The following is a 22,517-nucleotide window of genomic DNA, read 5'->3' as shown; positions in this document are numbered from 1 at the left end:
TAAATGATAACCATTAATTTATTTTTTCAATGTATATCTAAAGAGCATTTGACATATGCAAGGCAAGATTTATAAGAATAATATTATTAAATATTATTCTAAAATTGTATTTTATTGTTCTTCAGAGTTTAATGACATAGTGAGTAATAATTTTATTCTTCTTGACTTTTTTTTTTTTGCATTTTGGCATTTTTCTACCTGTAAATATGTAACTCGGTAATTCTGTTCTATTATACATCTTCATCAGTTTCCTGTGATTGAATTTTTTTGAAATTTTTGAACTTGAAATCATCTTGAAGAGAATTCATAATTTTCAACCCTATCAAGGTAAACTGTGCTTGTTTGTAGGTTTATCAAAATCTTATTCAAAACCCTTTAAGAATAGAAGCATCGAGATCAGAAGTTTACTGAGTTTTGTCTCATTTTCTTACTAGTGTTTAAAGGCATAATATTACAACAACTTCTTATTCTACCCCAATTAAAAATAATCACAGACCAATTTCTAAAAATTGTTATGTCAATTATTTGTGCTTGATTTGAATTTGATAACTTCTTAATTTTCTCAGTTCTGCTCTATACCAATTCAGACATCAGAGGATAAAGGGGTTTTATTATATTCCTCTCTGAATAGTTCATCCATCCATTTGCCTTAAATTAATTTGGATCTTTCCTGATATTACTATTTTTCCACACTGGAAACTGCTTACTATGTCATCTTTCATATACGTCAGAATTGGGAATTGTAGTAAGTATCCTTCATAATCTCCAAATCTCTTCCAGCCCATTACTCTCCTTCTTTCCAGTAAAATTCTATTCTCATCTGCACATTTTTTAATCCAGTTATATTTCTAAATGCTTCATTCCCTTTTTTCTCTCAATTTATGTGTTCATCACTGCACCTGTCTTCACATTGTCCCATCTCCCTTTTCTACTGAATCCAGTTAAAAACAGCAAAACAGATCTGGAGAAATCTTTTCCTGCCTTCTCTGAATCTACGCCATGGCTATTGAGTGCTGGTAGGAAAAATAATCAATAATCACACACACACACACACACACACACACACACACAAACACACACTCGTAATTCTACAATTTATGATTTTCCCAATAAAAAGTTTTCCTTTCTCTCCTGTTCTTCAGGGTGATATTTTGTATCTTCTCTATCCTCAAAATTCTACTCCACAACCTACACTCCTCCCTCTTCTTCCCAGATAACACATAACCTTTGCTGAGGTCACAAAGGCTTTGGAAGTCATTATTTGGGCTCTCCCTCTACTTCCTTCCACCTATAACTTATTTTTATATATTCCCATCAGTTCCTATAGGATCATATTATAAGAAAAACAATCAGCCAACTTCATCAAACTCTTACTCAACGTGATTGTCAGAGTTCTAACATTTTTTCTCATTAGCTTCTCACATAAAACCTATGCTTTATTATTATTCTTTAATTTTACTTGTGAGGGAACTGAGTACAAGAAGCTTAAGCAATTGATGATGTCACTCAGTTTTAAACGAGTATTGCACCGAGGTTGTTTCAACCAGGAAAAACACTATGTTGTGGCTCTTCCTAGCTAAGACTAATTATTCTCTCTCTATGCTCTACCTAATATTTTCCTGCCTATTCATGGATTTTGTCATTTTAAAAGATGTACTGATATCTTGATGGGTTTTTTTATTCCATGATATCTCAGGATTCAATTCCTTTAATAAACATCAATTTGTTATCTACACTCTAATGATGAAAATCTTAGAACTACCATATGATCCATCAATCTCACGTCTGAGTATATATTCAAAGGAAATGAAAACAAGATATTGAAGAGATATCTGTACTCCCATATTTATTGAAGCATTATTCACAATAGCCAAGACATGAAAACAATCTAAAGTCCATCAATGGATAAAGATGATGTGGTGTGTATATATAATGAAGTATTATTCCTCCATAAGAAAGAAGGAAATTCGGCCTTTTTTTGACAACATGAATAGATAGACCTTGAGGGCATTATACTAAGTGAAATAAGTCAGAGAAAGACAAATGCTATATGAAACCACTTATATGTGGAGTTCAAAAATGCCAAATTCATAGCAATAGAGAGTAGAATAGTGGTTACTAGGGGCTGGATGTTGGGGGAAAAGGAAAGATGTTGGTCAAAGGATACAAACTTCTGGTTATAAAACAAGTATTTAATGTACAACAAGGATTTAATGTACAGCATAGTGACTATAGTTAACGGTACTATATTGTATACCTAAAAATTTCTAAGAGAGTAGATCTTAAATATTCTCATCACAAAAAAAGAAATGGCAATCATGTGATGTGATTGAGGTGTTAGCTAATATTATGGTTGTAATCATATTGCAAATATATGTGTATAGTATCAACACACTGTATACCTTAAACTTAATGTTATATGTTAATTATATTTTAATAAAGCGGAACAGAAAAAAAAATAAAAAATACAAATGGGGTCTTCTTAGTCCTTCACTTAAAAGTCTCAAATGACTTCCCTTGCCTTTTAGAAGCTCTGTAAGGTCAAATTTCTGCTACTTCCTTCTAAACCCAGTCTCCACTAGTTATTCACTTCCCTACTCTTGTTCTTATAACAGGACATTCACACATACTCTTCTTTCTGCCTGTATTCTTCATCTTCCTCTGCTTCCCTACCATGCATAACTCTTCCTTCAGGTAAATTTCAGTGACACCTTTTCACTAGCTCTACAGACTAATTAAGTCTCATTGGTGTATAAAATTTTTATTGCATCTTGTACTCTCCCTTTTTGATATTGATAACACTTGTATTAGTTGCTCTATGTGTGCTTCATATTAGATTTTAATCTCTAAGAATTCAAGAACCACTTCTTTTCTGCTCACTGCTTGTACCCAGATCTGTTAAGAGTAGGGATCAATGAATACTTGTTGCTGATTTGATATCTACTATTTCAAGTTTGGGTGACTTGGAATATGAAATAATTATTGAATAGAAATAAGGAACTCAAAGGAAGAGGTATTTCTCATAAGACTAAATTTATGTTTTTATGCTCAATTTTAATTTAGGTAGGACTTTTAGGTGTAGATATTTAGAGGCAATTATAATTATGCAGCTTAAAAAGTAGGGAGAAAAGACATTAAGGTGAATACCAAACTGAAAGTACTTATAGGTACTCTTATATTGGTAAGAAAAAAAAACTTGTTGCAGAGAATATAAAATTTCCTGAGTATGAGCAGCCACTGTGAGGATCTAAACATTAAAACTGTGAGAATTAATGAGTTTGCTCAGGGAAAATACAGGAAGAAAGCCAAGGACTAAACGTAAAAGAATGGCTAAATTTTGGTGATAGAAGAAATATCAATAGCAAGTAAAGAATATGGAGAAAGAAGAGGAGGATGTGGTTTGTATAAAGTTATAGAAATCGGAGAAGGGAGTGGATGAGTCAGAACAAGAGCTACAAAAGCTTGAGGCTGGAGACTGAGGAAATGATGCTGGATGAGCATATGTCCAGTGGTGCTTTTTAAGGAACAGGTTAAATAGGGTGAAAACGTTATGTTTAAAGGGTTTTAAGAACTATTTGGAAAAGGCAGGTAGGGTAACAATTTTCTCAAGGATACTGGTCAAAAGTTGGGACAATGGGATTTTAGCTTAAAAAGAAGGTAGTCATTTATTTTTCTTTTAAAGAAAAAGGAAGACTTGACCAATGAACTAGATTGAGTTAAAGAATTAAGAAAAAATAGATAATTGAGTAACTAACTTAATAGAAAAGGCATGGAGATTATTATTTACCTTTATCATCATCATCATTATTATTATTACCACCATAATTATTAGGGTCAACCCTATCTATAGGCTCAAGAATGCAGGTTAAGAGTTTGGGCTTTTCAAACAATAATAATAGCTGTAGTTTGTTAAATGTTTACTATCTGCAAAAAGTCTGTTAATTATTCTTTACTACCCTATGAGGTAGAAATTATTACCTCCATTTTAGAGATGATGACATTGAGGCTGTGAAATTGAAACATTTGTCAACATCTTACTGTGTCAACACAGAGTATCTAACTTGGTCTGTCTGACTCCAAACCCAAATCTATCCACCAGAACATAATGCTGTTTCCCTGCAAAGGAAACCATTTCCTCAAGTAAATCCAAAAGCAATGAGGGAGAGATTCACAGATTTGTTTTTAAGTAGAAAAGGAGGGCAATGGTGTAAACTTATGTTGGGATGGTTTCAATTTTCTCAGTAGGAGGTGAGGTTAAGTGCTAAGAGGGGAGGTTGGAGGGCTGGGATTAGGGACTTGAGCAGAGCGGAAATATTTGGAACAGCTGCAGCAAGGAATGCAATGGGGAGTCAACAAGTGATAAATAAAAGAATTGCTGAGATACAATGAGAGCCCAGCTGAGGTCAGTTGACTTGGTCACTATTGTTTAGTGACATGCTTCGGTTTATGAACATGGGAAGAGAAACTGGGCAAGGGGGGTTATTGAAATGTGGGGATTGGTAAATGGAAATAACAGAAGAACAAAGAGCAGGGAGACTTCGGCAGTTTGAAAGTGTGTTATTGACCTGATTAATTTTGTGGGTTTGGCAGAGTGGAGAGAAAGGGTGTGGTTCATAGCCAAGAAGAGGAGTGACTAGAAAGATGCTAAAGAGCATGATGAAGAAGGAGACAGAAGACAAGAAGATACAAGGTGGAAGGATGAGTCTGTCTGTGGTTTAAAAGTAATAAAATAATTTGTAAAAAAAATGATTGCTAACATTTAGTGATTGCTCATCTTGGGCTAACACTGATACCTGTGTTACTATGTTGAATTCTCACAATAACACCATCCATCAGTTGAATCATTATCTCTACTTTATAGATGAGGAAACCAAAAGTTAGATACATTAAGTAACTTGAAGAGGATTTTAATACTCCTGGGAATGGAAGAGAGGCGATTCAGGGATAGGCTCTTGGGCAACACAGCTCATTATCCAATGAGCACATTGACTACAAGAGGGCTGAGGTGCCCTTTTGTAACAAATTTAAATACATGGTTTAATTTACATGGTTGAATAATTTCAATTCTTTGAGATCCATTAGTAAAAACATATATATTTGCCTATATGTAATTCTTACGAAATTCACGCATACTACTTTATGCATTTCATGTCTTATGAAAGCATTCTGGGGAAGGTGCACACCTGTTAATTGTTACTAACACCCTTAGACATATTTTATGGGTCAGGCTGCAGTGCTCGAGAAGGATTTTAGTCCTTGCAGCTGGACGAAGCTGCACACTTCGAATGCCTGAAATTTGACCTAACTGGTGTTGACATTACAGTGACTGTGAGTGATGGAAAAGGAAACAAAAAATCTTGGATTTTTTTCCTCTACAGAGACCTCTTCTCCACAAATTAATAACAACAACAGGCTTAGAAAATATCTCTTGAACTACAGACCGCAGCCAGCAGTACAGCTGCATATTTCCAAGAGGCCCACAGAGACTCTGCCTTTTAGGTTAAATCCTTCCACTCATAAAAATCCCCTTGTTTTGTTAGTGTCCTCTATGCTTTTTATTTCACTTTATTTTTACATTTCATTTTATTATTTTTTATTTTTATTTTTCATTTTATTTTGAAGTTTAATTGTTAGTAGAAAATATCTCTGATACTTGAAATGGATAACTTTAGGAATCTAAAATTTATCATGCTGTGATTTAAAAGAAATAGAAAGGGGTAAATGTAATTGAATGCAATAAATGTATATTGACAGATTAATGAGTAAAGTGTTGGGTCTCCACAGAGATTCCAAGGTGATTGAAGCTTGATCTGTGTTCTCAGAAATGATATTATTTAGGGAGACGAATAGACACCTAGAGTAAACATTATAATGTGAATCATGAAGTTACTTTATTTTGAAAAGTTTTTCAAAAAGTATTTTGGCAATATAGATGAGGGCAATATTATTCATGGCTAGTGGATCTGAAAAGTGATTAAGGTAACACTGAATTCATTATTAAGGGTATGTAAGATTTTGATAGGTGAATTTATGAATGAAAACCAATTCAGCTAGGTAGTATCTCAGTATCACTGGCAGCAAGTCGAGAAAGTGAAGAGAATTTTCATAATAGGGGCTGCTCTATTAGCGGTAGCCCAAGCTATATGCAGAGAAATATGAATTGAAGAAAATTTTTGCAGAAAACCATAGATTTGGTCAACTGAGGCCATTCTGGAGATTCTTTGAAGGTATGGTTAAGAAGGGCAGCATTCTGTAGCCAAAGGTGAGCTGTGAAAGACTGCTGAACAACTGAGTCATGGAACTGGTATATTCTTTAGGCAACGCATTCACTTAAAAGATGAATGAAGCAATTACCTGGAAAATTACACTTAATTACCATTTCATTGTTTACTTGTATGTTTTGGTAAAATAATGTCCAAATTTTAATTATATTGACATGTGATAAGTGATAAGAGAGTTAAAGAACTGATTCTATTTAATGACAGAAACTTTGAATGAAGAAGACGGAGAAGAGGTGACCTAGATGTCCTCTGCCACTTCTCTTCCTGGCAGGAAAGTAGATCTGAGTTGTTGACTGACTTTGCTACTTTGAACAGCTGAAAAGCTGGTGTGTGTGTGTGTGTGAAAGATTAAATGTGTTTATATCTGCTTTGCTGAGGTGGCAAGACAGGAAGACCCTCACAGAGAACAAAAATGAGATCAACAAGGTGTCAACTTTAATAGTAAAATAGTTATTTTACCAGCAAAAGTGAGGGGGAAGTTGCTTTCATAGAGAAAAGCAGGGGACTTGGGAGGGGCTGTGATAGCCAAAGAGTTCATTAGAGGAAGCTAAGAGTCCAAAGTATGGAGGCTTTTTATTGGTTGGTATGTTACAGTCTCCGATTGGCTGGGCTGTCCTCAGTGGGAGAGAAGTTTTCTTATTCCTGTTGGATAACAGAGTAGGCAACACCTTCCTGTTGGAGGTTACAGCCTTATGTCTCTTCCTGTTTGGAGCAACTGGTAATGGAGGCAGGGTGTGAGAGCTCACCCTTCAGGCCTGTCCTAACTCCAATTTTAGCTGAGGTTTTAAAATTCTGCAAAGGTAAACAACAAAGGAAGGTGCTTTTACCTTAATCACTACTGAAAAAACCTGGATACCTTGAATTTCTGTTCTGATAGTTGCACGGGGATGAGAATAAGGAAATAAAGTCTAACCGAGGGTAAGGGGCCCAAAATAGGAAACTTCTATAAAGCTGGGAAAAGGATTTCATTGGCATCATATGGATAAAAGGAAAATAAAATTGCTAAGCAGAAAGTGACAACAAAACCAGACAAAAACAAATAAAACCTGTCTTAAACTTGGCATCTGGAGGGGAGGAAAAACAATCACCCCTCACTTCAGTCTGTGTTCATACGGGATATCTGTATGTACAGAAAAAAGTAACTAAAGTGATTTTAGGTTGGTAGTACAGCCTAATGCAATAAAGAGAATGGAGTTCAAGGAAATAATGCTAATATATATATATATATATATACACACACACACACACACACACACACACAAAAGAGGAATTTTAAAATAGGTTTCACTCCCCCAATTTTTTTTTTTTGATATTGGCATAACTTTAATACTAATGGATCAGGATAGAATAAGAAAGGAATCTTATAGGCCAATCTCTCTTATGAAAAATAAAAATAAAAACAAATAGTAGCAAAGCAAATTAGCAATGCTTAAAGAAGTGATGATTCAGTATGTGCTAACTGCATTTATCTCAGAAATGCAAGCTTGGATTCACGTTAGAAAATTGATTCTTATAATTCACCACATGTGTCAGGACTATTTATTGTCCCAATATTTATTTTCTCCTTCTTCCATATAAATACAATTTCTGCCTAGAAATATGCTTTCTCAGAAATACAATTTTAATGGGGGCAAGTGTTTTTCCAGAACAGCACACTAATTTCCCAGCCTTCTCTGCAAATGCATGCTGCCGTAGTACTAAATTCTGGCCAGGGGATGCGAGATGGTGTGATGTGTATAACTTCCAGTCAGTTCTCTTAAATAAAAAGGAGCATACCTGATTTCACCCCCTTTTCCTCTTCTGCTGACAGAAATGGTGATATCAATACAATACCCTTATGAATAATGTAAGGATGTAGGCACAAAAAGGCAGGAGTCTGGAACAGATTCTATACCAGACTTGTTCTTTTCACGCCTGGTCTATTAAATTAGAAAGAAATAAACTTTAGTCTGCTTTAAGCCATCCTTACTTGAGATTCTTTTACACTTACTGAATCTATCTACTAAATAATAGACATTAATATCATAAAGAAGAAAACCATATGATCATCTCAGTAGATGAGGGAAAAGCATTTAAAAATGTTCAATATCAATTCATTAAATATTATCAACTCAGGAATTGAAGAGAATTTCATTAAGCTAATAAAAAGCACAAAGACATCTACAACATTTTTAGTTAATATTATAATTAAGATGAAATAATGTTAGCATTCTCATTAAGAATGTGGTGGATTGGGCTTCCCTGGTGGCGCAGTGGTTGAGAATCTGCCTGCCAATGCAGGGGACACGGGTTCGAGCCCTGGTCTGGGAGGATCCCACATGCCGCGGAGAAACTAGGCCCATGAGCCACAACTACTGAGCCTGCGCATCCGGAGCCTGTGCTCTGCAACAAGAGAGGCCGCGATAGTGAGAGGCCCGCGCACCGTGATGAAGAGTGGCCCCCGCTTGCCACAAGTAGAGAAAGCCCTGGCACAGAAACGAAGACCCAACACAGCAAAAATAAATATGTTAATAGACTCCTACCCCCAACATCTTCTTAAAAAAAAAAAAAAAGAATGTGGTGGATTAAAGATGGTTATTGTTTGACACCCTTCTTGTCAACAATACACTACATTTAAAAAAAAATTTTTTTTTTTTGTGGTACGCGGGCCTCTCACTGCCGTGGCCTCTCCCGTTGCAGAACACAAGCTCCAGACGCGCAGGCTCAGCGGCCATGGCTCACGGGCCCAACCGCTCCGCAGCATGTGGGATCTTCCTGGACCGGGGCATGAACCCGTGTCCCCTGCATCGGCAGGCGGACTGTCAACCACTGCGCCACCAGGGAAGCCCTCTCATTGTTATTTTAATTCGCAATTCCCTAATAACATATGATGCTGAACTTCTTTTCATACATCTATTTGCCATCAGTATTATATCCTCTTTGGTGAGGTGTTTGTTCAGATCTTTTGCTCATATTTAAATTGGGTCGCTTGTTTACTTACTGTTAAATTGCAAGAATTATTTGTGTGTTTTGGATACATGGCTTTTATTAGATATGTTTTGCAAATATTTTCCCCTTGTAATTTACCTTTTTATTATCTTAATAGTCTTTTTCAACAGAAGAAAATTTCATAAAGTCTAACTTGTTAATTTACATTTCACTGTATGGTCCATTTTGAGTTAATTTTTGTGAAGGGTGTAAAGTCTGTGTTTAGTTTTTTTTTTTTCTGTTTTATTTTGGCAGGGAGGGTTTGCATGTGGATGTCCAATTGTTCCAGCATCATTTGTTGAAAAGACAATCCTTTCTCCATTGAATTGCTTTTGCTTGTTTGTCAAATATGTCTCACTTGTTTGTCAAAATTAGGCTTATGGTGGATGTAAGTTTTCAACCCATTTGAGTAAATACCAAGGAGCATAGTCACTGGATTGTATGAAAGCAGTACTTCTTCTTTTTTAAGAAAATGACAAAGTGTCTTCCAAGTGACTGCACCATTTTGCATTCGCACCAGCATGAATGAGAGTTCCAGCTACTCCACAGCCTCACCAGCATTTGGTGTCACCAGCTTTCTTTGGTTATAATTGAGCATTTTTTATGGTTTTATTTTTATTTATTTATTTTTTTGCGGTATGCGGGCCTCTCACTGTTGTGGCCTCTCCTGTCGCGGAGCACAGGCTCCGGACGCGCAGGCTCAGCGGCCATGGCCCACGGGCCCAGCCGCTCCGCGGCATGTGGGATCTTCCCGGACCAGGGCACGAACCCGTGTCCCTTGCATCGGCAGGCAGACTCTCAACCACTGCACCACCAGGGAAGCCCCAAGAAACATGCTATTTATTTATTTATGTTTTTGCAGTACACGGGCCTCTTACTGTTGTGGCTTCTCCCGTTGCAGAGCATAGGCTCCGGACGCGCAGGCTCAGCACCCATGGCTCACGGGCCCAGCCGCTCCGCGGCATGTGGGATCCTCCCGGACCGGGGAACGAACCCGTGTCCCCTGAATTGGCAGGCGGACTGTCAACCACTGCGCCACCAGGGAAGCCTGGTTTTATTTTCTTTTATCTCTTAGTCTATCAATTACACTTCTTTTAAAATTTTTAAGTAGTTGCTCTAGATGTTTCCATATACATTTATAACTAATCTAACCCCACTTATATAGTGTAGCTACTTTATAAAAGAGTATTTCTAATTCTTCCCTCTCCTGTCTTAACACATTGCTTTTATTTATTTTACTTACACATATGCTATAATCACCTAATACATTTTTGCTATTATTTCTCTGAACAGTTACCTATTAATTAAGAATAAAAAACATAAACATCTTATTTTAATTTCATTTATTTCTTCTCTGATGCTCTTTCTTTCTTTACATGGATCCAAGTTTCTGACCTACATAATTTTCCTTCTCCTGGAAGAACTTAACAATTTCTTGCAACGCAGGTCTACTGGCAGAAAACCCTCTTAGCTGTTGTCTGAGAAAGTCTTTATTTATTTTTCAGCTTGAAGAATAATTTCACTGGAGGCAGAATTCTTGATTCATAGTTTTTTGGTTTTAACATTTTTTTTACTCCATTCTATTCTTGCTGCCATGGTTTTTGATGAGAAGGCTGGTGTATTTCTTTTCCTTGTTCCTCTAAGTGTCCTCCCCTGCCCCTATCTCTAGCTCCTTTCAGGATTTTCTTCACTTTGGATTATGATGTGCCTAGTGGTAAATTTTTTGGTATTTGTCATGCTTTGTGTTCTCAGAGTTCTGGATCTGTGGTTTGGTGTCTGTCATTAATTTTGAAAAATTCTCATCCATTAGTACTTCAAATATCCTTTGTACACTTTTCTCTGTTCTCTTTCTGGTACTTCTATACACATATATTACACCTTTGTAATTGTCTCACAGTTCTTGAATATTATATTCCATTTTTCTCCTTTTTTTAATATATATTTTATTTTGGGAAGTTTCTGTTGACCTGTATTTGAGCAAACTCATTCTTTATTCATCTGTGTCCAGGCCACTGATGAGACCATGAAAAACATTCCTCATTTCACTTATAGAATTTTTTATTTCTAGCATTTATTTTCAGATTCTTAGAGTTTCCATCCTTCTGCTTACATTTGTTCTTACTTGCTGTATACCCTTTCCATGTGAGCTCTTGATATGTTAATCATAATTATTTTAAATTTCCTCTCTGAAAATTCAAAAAAACAAGTGCTTCAACCGATTCAAAGATGCTTGCTTTGTCTCTACAAGTTGTGTTTTTTTCTTGCCTTTTAACGTGTCGTGTAAATTTTTGTTAAAAGCTGAACATGAAGTATTGTGTGATGGGAATTGAGGTAATTAGGTGGTTTTATCAGGTCTTATGTTAATTTTGCTAGTCACTGAGCTGTGCTTCATGTATGCTGTTGCTCTAGATATCAGAGGCTTTGGCTTCTTATACTTTCTTTTTTGCTCTTTTCTTCCTCCCTGTTGTCTTTGGGTTTCCTTAAAAATTCCTTCTAAAATAGAAACTGAGTCTAACAAGTCTCACAGTTAGTTTAAATCCACTGTGATTATACTGTAGCCCAATTATTGTCTCCAATTTCTTCTGCTTCTGCTAAGCTGATCTTAGATCTGACTGTACATATTTACCTCTCTCTCCAAATCTTGAGGCAGTGGTTTGCCTTGTGACCTCATTCTCTGATAGACCTATGAAAAATCATTGATTTTGAGTTTGTTCATCTTTTTTGTTGTTGTTGTGAAAGTGGGAGTTATGCCTTCCAAGTGCTTTACATGTTGAAACTGAAACTAAAATCACTCCAATGAGTTTTCTGAGGTCAGCATAATTTTGACATCAAAAAAGACTAGCACAGTATACAGACGAGAACTTACAAGCCAAGGTGTGTCACAAAATTATGGGATATAATAAAATAATTGTTATTTTAAGCCACTATGCTTTAGAGTAGTTTATTATGCAGCAAGAAACAATCAAAATACCAATATATAAAGCTATGTTATTAAAATTATAAAGAGAGTTTGGTAAAATTGCTGGATTCAAATTTACACAGAAAATCAACTGAGGTTTTATATGTCATCTACAATAAAACTAGAAAATATTATTTAAAATAGTAACAAAACATAAAGAACATTGGGACAAATCTACCAAAAGATGTACAAGTCTTTTATGAAAAATATTAAAACTTTACTGAAAGTTTATAATGAAGACCTAACTGATGAACAGATATATTATTAATGAAAAAATTCAGTATTCTAAAGATATCAGTCTCTTCAAATTGGCCTATAGAATTAATAAAATACCCATCAAAATAGCGACAGTTTTTAGTGGAAACTGCCTGTTTAATTCTATGAAGTATACGAAAGGAAAGCTAGAAAGACTATTGCTGCAAAAGAAGAAAAAGTTTTGGAGGTCTTCTGGCTTTACTTGGAAGAGGTGATGAATTTAATAAGGCTAATTAATATCAAAGAAATTGTAGAATTGAGGGAGGAAGATCTAAAATAGTGTTGGCAGAGTATGCTTGTCTCAGGTGTTCAATTCAGCCACTAAATCTTTCCTGCCACCCACTCACACTCCACTTCCATCTTAATTTCCAGTGAAAACCTGAGTTTCTACTAGTCGTTTTTCAAAACGAGAATTTTTTAACTACCAATTTACTGCAGTCAATACTCAGGGCATTAAAAAGCAGCATAGCTTCATCTGTACCGTATTTCCAGGGCAGAAATAGAGACGCAGATGAAGAGAACGGACATGTGGGCACAGTAGGGGAAGGGGCGGGTGGGACGAATTGGGAGATTAGGATTGACATATATACACTCCATGTGTAAAATAGATAGCTAGTGGGAACATGCTATAAAACACAGGAAGCTCGGCTTGATGCTCTGTGATGACCTAGATGGGTGGGATGGGGGGAATGGGAGGAAGGTCCAACAGGGAGGGGATATATGTATACATACAGCTGACTCGCTTCATTGTACCGCAGAAACTAACACAACATTATAAAGCAATTATACTCCAATTTAAAAAAAAAGAAGCAACATAGCTATTATGAACAAGGTGGGAGGAAAACATTTTCTTAACTTTGAACTTGTGAGGTCACATTCCTGTGCATTTCCAAGCTTGAAGTAGAGATCTTGACTCCTGCCCCAATGCTACAATGTTAGAACTTTGCCTTCAGAGAAACTTTGAATTGGAAAACTGGAAAAGAAGAAATACCCCTTCCTGTTCTCAATTTATTATTTTCCCCCTTGTTTCTAAAATGAGGATATTCAGAAACACAGGTACATTTCATGTAACACTGAATTAAGAGGGGATGAGGTGGTGGAAGGTGGGTAGGATGTTGGTTCTTTCCTAAAGTGTTTCAGTATTGAGGCTTTCTTTTCCCCATTAACTCAAATTGGTTCAATTTTACAGAAATGAACCACTGAAGTTAATAAGTCAGAATTCAAGGCTATATTAAAAGAAAAATGTTTTAAAATAGTATAAATGCTGTTTATGTTTAAAGTTTTAAAGTTTGACCATGACAATATGAAGAATCTAATGGCCACATCTGAAAATCCAACATTTTGAAATCATTTTGAAAATAGTTGACTATAAAAATGGCCAATAAAATTCTAACCCCTCCTTCTTCTTTGTCAGACAATAATTACAGGAATTAGTAGATGTGCTGAAAGGAAACTAGATGCAGTACAATTTACAAACATTTTCCTGTGGATTACATGGTTCTTATCATTCACTTGATGGCTTAAAACAAAATTCAATAATTTGTAGGCATTGTCTACAACTTCCCTCTCCTTATTTTTTGGCAAATCATTATACCAACACTTGTGAAAACCTGCTATGTTCTTTGGTATTTATCAATTTAGCACACATCAAGCACTTTTATGATCCAAGATTGCACTGCAGTTGAGTTCAGTATATTTTACTTCAAATAGTTTTAAATATTTAATATTTTTATAACTTAGTACTTGCATAATTTTGAAACTTACGAACACTTGGCAAATGTATTTGCATTTGTGAAAATTGCACCACCCCCATGCATACCTGAATAAGACTGAACAAATATTCCAAGTGTCTTCGTAGCAGGTCATAGAGGTCATTCCAATTGGAAAACAAGACTTCAGATGCTATTTCCTTAACTAAGCTAATCGCAAACAAATGTTCCTTTTGTCAGAAAGGAAAGAAAAAATATTAAGCCCAGTGGAAAAGCCCTTTCAGCGCTTGGTGCTGGTTTCTGGCAGCTTAGGTAGTCCAAAGATCTCATTTTTTCTTTTAGTTCTCCTCAGTCAGAATTGCCTGGGCTCAGTTATTTTACTCCTAATTCAACTTCTATTTTTGAACTTATCTTAAGCATTTCTAATAACTGGAATTGATTTGGGGTGCTAGAGATTATTACAGTGCTCCTTATTATAGTAATTCCCACAGCTATTGGCCAAGAGGAAATAAGGCAACCCTAGGGCTCAAATCGCTAACCTACAGACTTCCCAAAGAACAGTAAGATGCAAGAGTCAGAGGGAGGAAAATGCCAAGTTTGCTAATAGAACTGCTCACACAGAGAAGAAGACACTTTGAAAAAGTTGATTTCAGCCCGTAAACTGTGCAAAGGAAAAATACTTGGCGCGCTAGAGAAAGCAAGCCCAATAAATACAAAGAACAAGCTGCTTTATTCTTTATTCCATACTTGCATTAGCAAGTTTTCTGTTTCAAAGACCTTGAGGGCTAGGGAACTATTCACCACTGTATTAATTGGTGAAGTTAAATCACTTGCCCTGTATTTTCCATAATTCCCACATTCTCTGCATAACCACTGGCCACCTGTACTCAGCACTTTCTCACACGTGGTCATTAACTCTGAAAACTAATGCAAGCCAAACAAAGCCTGAGGAATAAATGGGTTGCCATAAGAAAACAATTAAAAAGTCACCTGTTGTGAAAAGACATATTTAATCAAACCTGGGCAAAGAGACCACCCAAGATTAAACAGAAGTTTCCCTACAAGTCTGGTATTTACAATACAGGTGGATTTTTGTGAATGAGTGATAAAGAATAAAAGTTTCTGATTTAATAAACATTCAATTAGTTTGTTATTTATAAATATTGAGTATCTAGCTTCTTCTCCTTAAAGAACCCAAAGTAAACCATATTTTATACAAATTTGATCATTAATGATATTGTGCAATGTCTGCAACTGCTGATTAGACTACTCATTGTGTTCATCCGGATTTGTGCTATATTAAAATTTGAAAGATGAATTCTTTTTCTACTTAGAGATAAATAATCTTGAGGACACCTATGTACTATTTCCAAATCTTCCAAGTGATCACTTCTTTCCTCAAGATAGATTCTTGAAAGCACAGTATTTAAATTTCCAACATAAACATTTTTAAAACATATTGAAACAATTAAAACGGTTGCATCACAGTTAAATTTACTGTTAATAAATTTTAAATTTCTAAAATTAATGGAGGAAAGCATTTATCACACTGTTTTACCAAGAAAGACTGAAGCACACAATAGAATATGTGATTTGTGCTAAACTCTTTGGGGAGAAAATAATCACCCACTTTCAATCATACATGAAACCACACATTAAAAAACAGAATGCGGGCTTCCCTGGTGGCACAGTGGTTGAGAGTCCGCCTGCCGATGCAGGGGACACGGGTTCGTGCCCCGGTCCGGGAAGATCCCACATGCTGCGGAGCGGCTGGGCCCGTGAGCCATGGCCGCTGAGCCTGCGCATCCGGAGCCTGTGCTCGGCAACGGGAGAGGCCACAGCAGTGAGAGGCCCGCGTACCGCAAAAAAACCAACAACAATGCACATTTGTTGTTGAAAGAAGAGTAATTTACTGATACTAAGGAATATAATTAAACTGTAATATTAAATCAAATATTACCATCAATGCTAGTCAATTTCTCACTTAAAAATGGCAATGGAAATGGTAAATCACTATTGTCTCTGTGCTAAGAACTTTAAAAACTGTTTTTTAAATACCGTTTGCCTTGCATAAATTTTATGCAGAATTTGAATGTTTTGCCTCAAATTCATAGAAAAGCAACTAAAAATAAATTTGGACCTGAGTTTCCATATCTTTAACACGGGAACAAATATTTGTGTGTGTCTGTAGAGTCACTATACATGCAAAGTGGATGGAAACGTAAAGGGTCTGGGTCAAAACCTGCCGCTGATAAGCTGCATGACCCAAGACAGCTTTCTTAAACTATCTGTGCCATACTTTGTTCATCTGTAAGATGGGTGTCATGTTAACATCTACCTGACAGACTTATGAGATGAAATTTTTCACTGTAAGTCAAGTGCTAGCATGTATCATATATCAAAGAAACACAGGTGGCTGCAACAGGATGATGTTTAATGCTTCTACCTCTTTCAGAGTCTTTGTAGGCCACTCAAGGTCTTTCTATTATCCTCCACTTTATCTATATGACATATACTAGCGCAGTAACATACTACAGATATTCCACAGAGCTTAAACTCAGTATGTCCAAAACTGCCCTTATAAACCTTCTTCTTTATAGCTACCATGGCATTGCTGGATTGACCTATTTTTAAAAATTATCTTCAACAATTATCATTATTTTTTATTTGCCAAGGTTTCACTTTCACATTCACTTCATCACACGTTCCTATGTATTCTACCCCTTAAACAGCTCTTAGATGCTTTTTATTTTTTCCTTTCCGATGCTTTGGTTCAGGCCCCCATCCTCCTTCATACTGAGCTATTGTAACTGTTTTCTACTTGTCTCAAATTTGAGTCTCCTTCTCTGCAATCTGTCCTCCACATATCTGTCAGTATGACCTCCCTAACATGCAGACTCTCCATATATCAGCATCCTCACTGGCTACAGAACAAAGTTGAATTTCATCAGTACATTATAAGGGGCTTCGACCTCATCTTGCCTTTACTCTTCTCTCCTCTTTTCTCCTCTACTCCTCTTCCTACTCCTGCCATATCAAACTACTAGCCATTCTTGAGAAGGTGCCCATGTCCATCTGTGGCTTCATTCATACTTCTTTTTTTTTTTTTTCGGTACGCAGGCCTCTCACCGCTGTGGCCTCTCCCGCTGAGGAGCACAGGCTCCGGACGCATACTTCAGAAACCATGGCTCACGGGCCCAGCCGCTCCACGGCATGTGGGATCTTCCCAGACTGGGGCACGAACCCGTGTCCCCTGCATCGGCAGATGGACTCTCAACCACTGCGCCACCAGGGAAGCCCCATCCTTTTTTTTTCAAACAAGAAATTTCACTCATCTCTCATGAACCAGATCAGTGTCATCTCCTTTTCAAATTCTCACTTCACATCCCAGAATAGACCATTCTTTCCGTCTCTGTCCTAACATGGTGTCATATATTCAATTCTACTATAGAATTTACCGCACTCTATTGAAATTGTTTGTTTTTATTTTTCCACCATTGAACTAGAAGCTGCATTAGGCTGGATATTTGTCTGATTCTTAATACTTTTTTCCTTTAAAGTTGCCAAATTTTAATTTTTTTTCTGAAGAGGAAATTTTTAAAAATTCTAACATTTATTATCACCATTATGTTATAAGAGAAAGGCTGTTTTTACATCAAAAGTTGGAAGAATATACCCTCAGTGAAAATAAATCTTTTATATAATTAATAATATGTATGAACATTTGACTTTGTTTTGTTTGTTTTTATATTTGATTTTTTTTTAATGTGGATATATGGACTAGCACAGATCTAGGACCACGAAGTTGGGAACCACTGATTTAATATACTAATTTAGTTTGAACTCAGGTTCAAGAGTGATTGAAAGAGACTCCAAGAGCTTACTTGTGTGATGATTTGGGGGATGTGCTGCACTTAGCCTGAGCCAGGGACTGAATACCTTTGATAAATATTCATTGAATGAATGGACATGTTAAGAATGACCACTTAGTTAATTAGTTAATTCATAAAATTTGTGGGACAATGCATTTCTACATCAAGATCAAGTTACAAGTGATTATTTCAAGTCTATCTTTTTTGCTTCTACCCTGTTTTCCCCTTTGCTTTTGTTACCCTAATTCATGTTTTTCCTCTTTTTATCCCTTACATTTAATAAATTTGCACATTGAAAAACTCTCATTTTTCTTTAACCTAAAACTATTTATTCAACAATACTCCACAATTTTTTTGGTCTTAGGTTTATTTTACACCAAATTAGCAGAGGCATTGTTTCATACCTACTCATGAGTAATCTTATTTTTTAAAACCTACTGTCATAAAGGTCAGATTTTTACTCTCATGATACCTTTATATACATGGATACCTCATAATTGTTATTTAATAGTTATAAGAAAGGAACAGGTTGAAATTCTCTGACTTCCAAAAGAGAAAGGAAAACACACTTGAACTTGAGAGAGCAGCTGTAATTCTTATCTTGCTTTGGAACGCTTAAATTCCAATCTGGGCTATAACAAAGTGCAAAGGAGTTGTTTGATCTCCTCTTTTTCAAGTTTATTCATCCCTAAATGGGGGAAAATAGAGTTTCTTTTAATCTTTTTCAAAAATAAGTTATATGAGCAAATGCATCAAAAGTATTTTGGACTTCTCAGAAGAATCAATAATAAGAATACTCATGATAATAATGGCGTTATCATAAAGTATTGAGGTATTTTATCATGAAATCAAGTCTAACTAAAGTCCATGCATGGCTCAGAGACTCGTTTTACAGTATTATACTATTATCTGGTTATTATTAGTTGTGAATAGTTTCAAACAACAGCCTAGTCGGATAAGGAATTTAATCTGGATCAGTTGTGGGCTTCCTCAAAAGTGCCCTTTTGACAGAAGGAATGTAGTTTAAGCTCTTAATGTCTGTTTTTGAGAATTTTCTATCACAAATTTTTCTTGACTTATAATTTAAAGATACTCAAAGTCTACCAAATAATTCAAAATAAAATAAAAGTGAAAAAGTAAAGTTGTTGCCCTATTTCTCCTTTGGCTCTAAGGAAATGCAGAGGGATCCGCAGCGAGACCACCAGCGAAGAACAGCTGTCTTATGAAACAGCAGGAAAGAGTGCTCCAGGAAGGACAGGAGGAACCCCACATAGAGATCTATACCATGAAAGGGTGTGTGTCTGGAGGATGACTGTGAACTTCTGAAACTCTTAAATAAAATGGCTCAGCAACATAAAATGAGAAAACACTCCCAATATAACGTAAACCAAACACAGAAATGTCCCAAGGAAACGCAACTCAAATTACAATATTCTTTAACTTGACTATTCTTAACTATATGTGCATAAAATGTTTCTTAAGTGAATGTCACTTAAGATGCCAGCATTTTCTTTAGGTAACGTTTTCATGAACATTGGTGGACAGCAAAATGAATTAAATGTATTAATTTCTTATTTTCAATGATGATGACTGATGATACATACCATCTACATTAGAGGAAACGCTACCTCTGTCCACTGAAGCCTCATCACTTAGCTTTAAAAAAAAAAAATCTCTTTTTAAAATGCTGCTCAAAAGCATCTTCTTCCTAATGGCTTCCAAGAGCACATTCCTTCTGTGATGAACAACCCCATAACTTATTTTATGTGGCTTCGTCCAGCTGCTTCTGGTTCTGGTATATACCCGATATATTCCTGTCCCACATATTTTTATGTGTGTTTGGAGCTTGTTTTATCACCTTCATTGACTTCCAGTTTGTCACTGGATCAGATGGTTTCATGTGAGCATTTTCTTTGAAGAAACACTGCATCTTTTCCTTTGTTCAGTATGTGGTCATAAGTAGTGTTCCTGAGGCTTTTACTGCATTTTTTTTTAATGTAGTCCCACACCCTGAGGAGCTCAATTTGGGATATGGCAGAAATAACTCTTTTGTAGGTAAGTCTTCTCATTGCTTTGTCCTTAAAACACACACCTAGATGCACACACATGTATTTATAGCCATGTTTCATTACTTTTTCATGTATTTAATAGCAAACATTTATGAATTGTTTCAACAAGAATATATACTTTGTCTCCCCCATATAGCCTTCCTTGGTAATTGCATCCAACACTAATATCTCCTTTCACTGTGCTACTCTGGGATGTGTGCTGAATTACTCAGCAGTAAGATCCCTGAAAAGAGAGAACCCTTAGCTCAGAGAGACTGAGGAACTTTCCCAGGCTCAGAGTCATTAAATGAGATGAAGTGTACAAGCTGTTAGTATAAAATAAGTGCTCTGAAAGTTAGATATTATTATAGAAAAATGGTGGTAATCACTTATTTTTAATCAATTGATTTAAGATATTTTTTATATCCCTAATTAGATTCTATGCCCCTTTAAAGCATTTATTGAATTGTTATTGTCTTGCATAGCATTTGCAGCTTAGCAAAGTGGACAAAGTATTTGCTAATTGTTTGAGTGATGGCAGGAAGGCAGGGACCAGGACAAAGAGTTAGAGGATATACACTGTACACAGAACAAGAATAAAATCCTACCAAAGCATAAAGTTGGTAAGATTCAGATGGTTACAAGCAGGAATTGGGTGGGAGATGGAGGCTTTTGGAATAGCTTCCCAATAATATTCTAGAAGAAAGCTGAAAAATCTATTCTTCTCACAGTTTCTGGCCCAAATCACAGTTTTACAAAACTAAAAATGTAAACATTATTTAGTCCCAAGCCTTTGATGTTTTGATCTTTTATATCCTTATTTTTTAATTAATCTATTATACACAAAATGATGCACAATTATAAATGATTAAGTATAATCATTTTCTAAGAGGCATAGAATTCATTAGGAGAAAACAATATTAATGGAAGCTGCAATGCACAGTTATAAGCCAAAAAAACAGAATCTACAAAATAGATTCCAGGAGCATTACAATAAAATGTTAGACAAAGTGGGAACCAGGAAGGGAAATGAGTTTTAACAGAAAGAAAAGAAGTTTACAACCTCCTGTGGCTCAAGGGAGAAAAAGCTCACCCACATTGCTCTCTTTAAGAGTTTTTCCAGGTTTAACTAGCTGCGTGGAGGTTCCCATATGGCTATTAAAGAATTATATTATCAAATAGAAAAATAATAAGTATATTAAAAACAGTATATAATCATGCTATTAGAAGGGAAGGGCCATGTCATGAGCACATTATGTTTAAGAGTTTAGAAGAGTAGGTACTCAATAAACGCCATGCACAGCGCAGGCTTTGAGAGCTTACTTTCTAAATCCAATATATAACTAAATAAATAATGCAGCCTTGACAACCCTCAAAATAGAAAGTAAATGGTCCATTAAGAGAACACATTAAGACTTCTTACTGACTCACGCATGGACCCTTCAAGTGCCCATTATTAGGTAAATGCTCCCATCGATAGTATTACCCACACAGAAAAGTCTGCTTAAATACACCTTCAGGCCATAAATTTCCTATTCTTAGTCAGGTACTGACCAATGTTTCTGATCTGACATTTTAGAATTTTATAAAAATGTTACATTTTTTTGCTTTAAAGTTGCATTTTTAAATGCTATGCCTTATTTTTAGAAAGCAATAGCACTAGAACTAGTGTCCAACAGAAAGGTTCTTAGGGGTCCACGGCTCTCATTCATACTGTCACCATGAAAGGGACAAAGCAGCAGGCTTCTTTTTCAATTATATTATACTCATAGACAAATCAGCATTCTGAAAGACATTATTTTCCATCAAATACCAAGGGTACAAAACAGACTCTATGGTTCACTTGATGTACACTGTATGAGGATGTTATCCCTGCTTTCTGAGTGGGAAACTGATTTCACACAGACCTAGAAGACACACCATTCCAAATGTATTGGATTTCAAGCAGATTCATTCCCAGGCTGCCTAAATTGCATTTTTCTCAACTTCTGGATGTCTAAACGGGTGATGTTCTTCAGCGTGGGTTTCAGGCACACATCAAAAGTTAGAGTAAAACTGTCCACTCAACCATCTTCCAGTCCTGAACATGAAGCTGCTCTGACTACTCTGGTTCAAGAACTCAGACTCCTGGACAGAGTTTCTTCTAGTTCCAGCCTAGAACACTTTCCAAAATTGTTCCTCCTCATATCTTGGGGATTAAATTTTATCTGTACCTTTTTGATCTCTATTTTCCTGAGTTTGTTACATCCCAGATAGCTTTCCTTTTGGTATAACTTTCTCCATGCTCTTCTCAAGCTAGCTTTTTGGTAGTCTGTATTCTTACCCTGGTCATAGATTCCCTTTATCCCCACCTACCGCCACATCTGGACTAACGTGGCCTCACGGTTCCTATTATGACAGCCTTAGTCAGACAATCTGTAGCATGG

The sequence above is a fragment of the Grampus griseus genome (genome assembly GCF_964374135.1).
Source record: "Grampus griseus genome assembly, chromosome: 18".
NCBI classification, from domain to species: domain Eukaryota; kingdom Metazoa; phylum Chordata; class Mammalia; order Artiodactyla; family Delphinidae; genus Grampus; species Grampus griseus.
This window is presented reverse-complemented; position numbering follows the sequence as displayed.